Source organism: Humulus lupulus, chromosome 2 (assembly GCF_963169125.1).
Source record: "Humulus lupulus chromosome 2, drHumLupu1.1, whole genome shotgun sequence".
Taxonomy (NCBI): domain Eukaryota; kingdom Viridiplantae; phylum Streptophyta; class Magnoliopsida; order Rosales; family Cannabaceae; genus Humulus; species Humulus lupulus.
Genome location: NC_084794.1, coordinates 177,919,035 through 177,925,937, shown reverse-complemented (window position 1 = coordinate 177,925,937; position 6,903 = coordinate 177,919,035).

The following is a 6,903-nucleotide window of genomic DNA, read 5'->3' as shown; positions in this document are numbered from 1 at the left end:
CAGCTGGGTTCTGACACATTGACTCGCATGGGTCATTGCCTTAGCAACCTCAGGGATACCTAGTGGGAATTCCTGACCACCTGCTAGAATGCCAACACTCTTTTTGACAAGAGTGGAGAGTAACTATCTTCAGTAAGTTATTTTCTTAAAACCGATAGGCTCCCTATTTCCGCGCCAACTTTTTATTTCTTTGTTTCTAACGTCAGTTTTTAATTGCAGGCCCTTTTATCCTTCGTTCAATATAATTTTATCCTAAACCGTGAGGTGGCAACAAGCAAGGTGCATGCCCAAGAGGCCAGAGATGCACAACTCAGGGCCGAGGATGATCTTTAAAAGGCTCGGCTAGAGCTGGAAGCGGCCCGAAGGGAGGTGGAAGCTAGAGATGCGGAGATTAAGAGGGTCCAGGAACTGGATGCCAAGCTAGAAGTGACCCAGAAAGAGGTGGAGGCCAGGGATATGGAGATCTAGAGGGTTCAGGAGCTAAATGCCAAGTTGGAGGAGGACAAGAAGACGACTTTCGAGTTCATCGAGAGTGAGAAGTCTCGTCTTCTTGAAGAGTTTAGGACTAAAAAAGATCACATTGTCGACATGGCGATGTATCGAATTTGGGCCAACAATCCTAACCTTGATACCAACTTTCTATTCGATAGGTAGACCGAGTTTATCACAAGGTGGCAAGCTCTACTGGAGGAGAAAGAGGCCAGGCTTGATGCTTAAGGGGCGGCGGAGGCCACCGACCAAGCCGGGACTGTGGTTGATGGGGCTGCTAATCGTTGAAGTTCAAATCATGGGCTACGACCCATTTTTGTTTCCCATTGTAATTACATATTTATATATATAATTTCTTTTTATGTGTAAAATGCCCTAGACTAATACTTTGTAAAACATTTCCATGCTCATAAACTTATAGAAGAAAACCTCTTATTATATGAAAATTTCAGTGGGGCCTTGCTAAAACATGCAAGTTAGGCCCAATAGTTTAAAATAAAATAAAAGTTCTCATGCAACGTTTTTAAACATAAATATAGTTCAAGTCCCACTGATAAGTTCTGAAACCAAAATAAAACATAACATCATTCTTTAAAATTGGCATTTAAGCTGATCGTTTACTCGCCCATAGGATACCCCCACGCCATACACACTCTGACATCGGAACTTCCCACATCACCACACGTGCCAAAGAGAAACCCTATTTATTACCTGAAAAGGGAAAGTAAGGGGGTGAGCTAAAAGCCCAGTAAGGAAGTACAAACAACAAACAAAGAAAAACACAACAAAACATAATCATATCGTAAGACTCCTACAACATCATATATATACATCGTACTTAATGTCATCATCATACATCGTAAATAAACGTTATCATCATACATCATACATCGTTATCATGCATCATATATCATTAACATATTCAAACATCATTATCATCATAAACATCATCATCATATCTTTTTTAACATGACCCCCTTTCTTGTCCATGTCACATCTTGAAGTAAACGGGAGGCTCTGGTCTTTGAATAACCTCGACCCATTTGCCCTATGTGTTACGTCTTTATATCCTTAGTAACTTGGGTTACGTCTATGTATCCATAGTAACCCATTTGTCGTGTCGCGTTCAACACGCTAACAACCATTTGCTTTTCATACAACATACAAAATACATGTATTCCAGTCATATCAGCACAAAGGAAATACATGATTCATCAAATTCATCATATCTTCTCAAGATAGCATTTCATACTTCATATCACATGGTACATCATCATACATAACGTTTAATCTCAAACAAACCCATCTTACCGTTCATAGCATAAATAAATAGAATTCTATCTAACTTCCTTACCTCAGGTCCGAGTAAAGCAAAAATTGAACAAACTTCACAACGAGCCTATAACCATAATAAAATAGCATTCTTCAGCATCACATATGATTTTTCTTGTGCCCAACTCACATACATCCCATGTGTGCATGGGCCATGCACACATGGAGCAATTTACACATAATTTCCAAACAGACACATTTTTCACATAAAATCACAAAAGAATAATGCAACTTCTACCTATTATACATGCATGGTTTTCAAGTAACAATTATATGGTTCAATATTAGACATATTTTTTAAGGTAAAAGTGCATTTTCATTCGACATGCATACGTGGGAACGTTGTTAAAAACAATAATTTATACGCGCTTACTTTTAACCTTTTCAAAAATAAAGATTTAGCAATATAATTTCTCACCACTATTTATTTCTTTTAAAATCCATAAGTTGATTAAACCTCTTAAAATATTAATTTTATTTCATAAAAATAATTTATTTAGCCATTTTCAAAAATATAATAATTCCATTTATTATTTTTAAATTGCATAGAAAATAACAAAAATTTGATTATCTAAAGGCACTTGTAAATATCATGTTTCCTTTAGAAAATAACGTTTTATTTAAATTAATAAAATTACAAGATTTGATACGAGAAAAATATAAATTTTAAGTGTGAGAAAAACATATATTTGCTTGTATTACTTAAGGCTTAATTTATGTAGTGTAAACTCATATGTGATAACCAAAATAATTATCTTTAATTTATTAAACTAAACTTTCAGCCAACATTATTTTGTTTAAAAATCACAAGTGAATCTAAACTCAACATTTTTCTTAATTAAAATAAAGAAAATCATATTTATTAAAATGTGAACATTCAAGGTTTGCATTTAAAATATCATTTTTAATATATACATAGTTTAGGGTATTATATTATTTCATCAAACACACAAACTTCCTTTTTATTTAAAAGACATTTCATATTTGTACCAAAACTTCCAGCAACAATTTAAACCCTCAAAAATCACCATCTTGGAATTAAAACTCATATTTTCCTTATAACATATATATATATATATATAAAATGTAGGTATTTATTTGAGTAAAATATTATTTTAATATAAATTAAAATACCCTTTTAATTTCATAAATCATCATAGCACTTGCAAAAACATTTATGCATACAAAGCATTATTTCACCAAATTCCTCATCATTTAAACACAAAAATCAGCAAGCATATTAAGTCACGAAACTCATCCTTTTACATCATGCTTCCCAAAACTCATACAATAATCATATATGCTTAATCAACACAAGTTTAAACACAAACCCTAGTATGCACCTATTATCATATTGTCAATCTAAGAAGAATCCCTAACATCACATGGACATTCCAATCATAGGCATATTTTAAGATCAATCATACACATACATGAGACGATAACCCTAGGCCGAAACTCTCATGAATTAACATAAAATAAAACCAAAATTCTCATTTACATTAACATGCATCCTAGCATGTTTCTATTATCACTCATGCATGCCTTAACCTATTGATACATCATAATCTCATAAACATGTTCATCAAATTTCATGGATTCAATAACAAGAGTCCAAATTATTTATTATGCCAAAAAATCACATGGGATTTAACATAAAAATAATAAAAAACAAAAATATAAAGAGGATCCCTATACATGCATAGGCCGAAACCCATCATCAAAATCACCATGCATCGTACAACACAACCTTTCACCCAAAATCAAAAAAAGAAACAAATCAACATACCACCATTCAAATAAGCCATGAAAATATAAAAACAAAAGGCTAAGGATTCATTACCTCTCTTGATTGTGGAATAAAGAACACCCAAAGTAACCAATATCCAAAACTATAATCACCCCTTGTTCTAGCCTAGGGTTTTTCGAAAAACCCACATGAAGAGAAGAAGAAATCCAACAACACAAACAAAACACTAGAACCAATAGAAGAGAATCTAGAAACATAAGTATAAAGAAACATACCCTAGGATTGAAACCTTTTTCTTCTTCTTTTTTCTCCTCCTTCTTCTCTTCCACTCTCTAAGTCGTACCTCTCCTCTCTCTCTCTCTCTCCTTCTCTTGAATTCGTCAACCCAAGGTGCATAATGCTCTCTATTTTTATTTCTTTCCCTTTTATCTAACCCTACCCAATAATAGCCTAATGAAAAAAAGGTAAGTTTCCTCTTCTTGCTTATTTTCTTTCATTTTGATTTTATTTGATTGAAGAAAAATAAATGAGAACAAATCCTTTCCCCTTTTCTCACCCTTGCCACCCACTCTCTTTCCCTTTCTTAATTTTTTATATTTTTTTCTTCATTTTAATTAACTAAAATTATCCTAGTAAAAGAAATTAAAAGTGTGTAGAAAATTCTATGCAAGTGCACCATGCAACCATGCACATGCACACACTTAATTATTACGGTGCATCACTACCCACCATGCATCTTGGTGCATTCAACCAAAACTCAATTATTCACAAATTAAATAAACAAAACTATTAACAATTAAATTCAAACAATTTCTAACAATCAATTTAAAGAAATAAATAAAATAATTCACAACATTTAACAATTAAATAAAACTGAGGACAAAATTAAATAAATATATAAAAAAAAAAGTTGGTGCGCTACATTATGCCCTTAGGTCAAAGACAATTATAACTTAAAGGTTGAATTATTTGACAAGTTTATGTTTTAATGGTAGTTTATTTTTTATGCTTAAATATCTTTCTCCAAATCTTTATGCATACTCTCTACTTTCATTGTTTTTTCCTTTGTCACACAATTCATATTTCTAGCTTCAAAATATTTCGAGCATGCCATAAAGTACTTTTTCTATATTTGTTTATCTACACAAATACTTGTCGTGCTTGAGTTTGAACTTCCATGTATTCATACATAGTTCGAATGCACATTTTTTGACCTCGTTATCCTCAAAATCAAATATTACTTTTACCATGTATCTTCGTTTAAAATACTTTTCGGCATGTAACCTCGTTAATCTAGTTATTTCTTGCTTATTTATAGTAACTTTTTCTCATCATTGATTAAGGGTCAAAAATGCACAATTATGGATTTTAATTGTCAAAATAAATCAAGTTTTAATTAATATTTTCAAGGAATTAATGTGATATATTTTATAATTGAAAATATTTAATTTGTTTTCATTTTGCAGGAAAATGATACAATTTTGGTTGAATAAAATCAAGCAAAAAGAAAAGGAGGTAAAAGTGGAAGACAATGGAGAAAGTTTGCATTTTGAAGAAGTCAAGCCCAAATTGAAAAAACCCAATCCAATCCATGAAGATGCCATGTCACCAATTCATGCAATTTCTTCTCAACCAATAAGAGATGTTAATTTCAACTCATTCCAACAAACATTGGCAATCCATGTGCTTCATTTTCAACCAATAGAAGTGTCTTCTTTTCAACAAAAATTAGCAATCCATGTGCATCCCTCTCAACCAATGGTAGCTTGCCGCATGTCATTTCCACCATAGTTTATTTGTATTCTACACCTATAAATAAGATTTAGTTTTCATTTGTAAAACACACATTTTCTACACACTTCTCTCCCTACCATTTTTTTTCTCTCTATTTCCTCTTCACCATTTTATCTCTAAGCCTAGTCTTCTCACATTTTCAATGGAAAATGTGAGAATGACTTTTAACTTAGGCTAGAGTTTTCTTTTGGTGAGTTTGTATATTGTAATCTTTTTATTTTGAATTTATAAAAGTGTTTTAATGTTCAAATATTTGAGTTTATTATTTCCATCATTATTTATGCAATTAATATTTATTATTAATTTTAGGGATAATTGCGGCATAAGTACCCAATGTTTGGGTTTTGTACGCGGCATAGACCCAATGTTTATTTTTAGTGGCAATAGTACCCAAAGTCAGTAAAAGTGTAATTCCATCAGTCTCCTACTTAGCTTTTTATGAGGAGAAATGCAATGCCTTAGGGGCATACAACAAGCCATTCTCCCATACATACAACCCTGGTTGGAGAAACCACCCAAATTTCAGTTGGAGAGATTCTAACGAAGCTCAATCGTTTAGAGGCCAATGGAGAAATGAGCAACAAGTTCTACCATCAAAGGCGTATTTTGCACCTCAATACAATGCTCATCCACAACGAAATTCTCTTGAGAATACCCTTCATGCATTCATAGGGAACAATCCAAACTAGCCAAATGATGGAAGAAATCAAGGAAATGAATCCTTGGCCATTCAGGAAAAAGGCAAACTTCCTTCCCAACCTAAATTCAATGTGCAAGGCAACCACATGGCCCAATACTCAAATTCCAATTATCCAAATATTAAGGAAGTAAATGCCATTACAACTAGAAATGGTAAAACTTTGCAAGACCCATCCATAAAAACCACCTCTCCCAGTACTCCAAAATTTAATCCCGAGAATGCACCACTCAATGCTTCTCTAAAAGTACCATTTCCCCAGGCTTTGAAACTGGTTGGAAACTTCTTGATAATCGAGCTAAAATCCTTGAGCACTTGACACAAGTGAAGATTAATCTTCCTTTGCTTCACATCATAAAAAAAGTTTCGGCTTATGCCAAAACCATCAAGCATCTATGCACTGCAAAAAGGAAGCACAATGTCAAGAAGACTGCTTTCTTTATTGAGCAAGTGAGTGCGGTGATTGAACAAAAGACACAACTGAAATACAAAGATCCCGATTGTCCCACCATTTCTTGCCAAATTGGGACTCATGAAGTCAACCAAGCTTTACTTTATCTTGGCGTGAGTGTAAATCTCATGCCTTACTCTGTGTACTCGCAACTTGGTCTTGGAGAAATGAAGACAACATATGTTGTGCTACAACTTGCTGACCACTCCACCAAAAAGCCTAGGGGTATTGTTGACGATATTTTAGTTCAAATTGAAAAATTCTATTACCCCATGGATTCTCTTATTTCAGATACCGAATCTGTGGTAAACATGGAGTCAAGAATTCTTGTTACCCTCGGAAGACCATTCCTTGCTACTGCAAATGCTTTAATCAATTGTCGGAATGGCC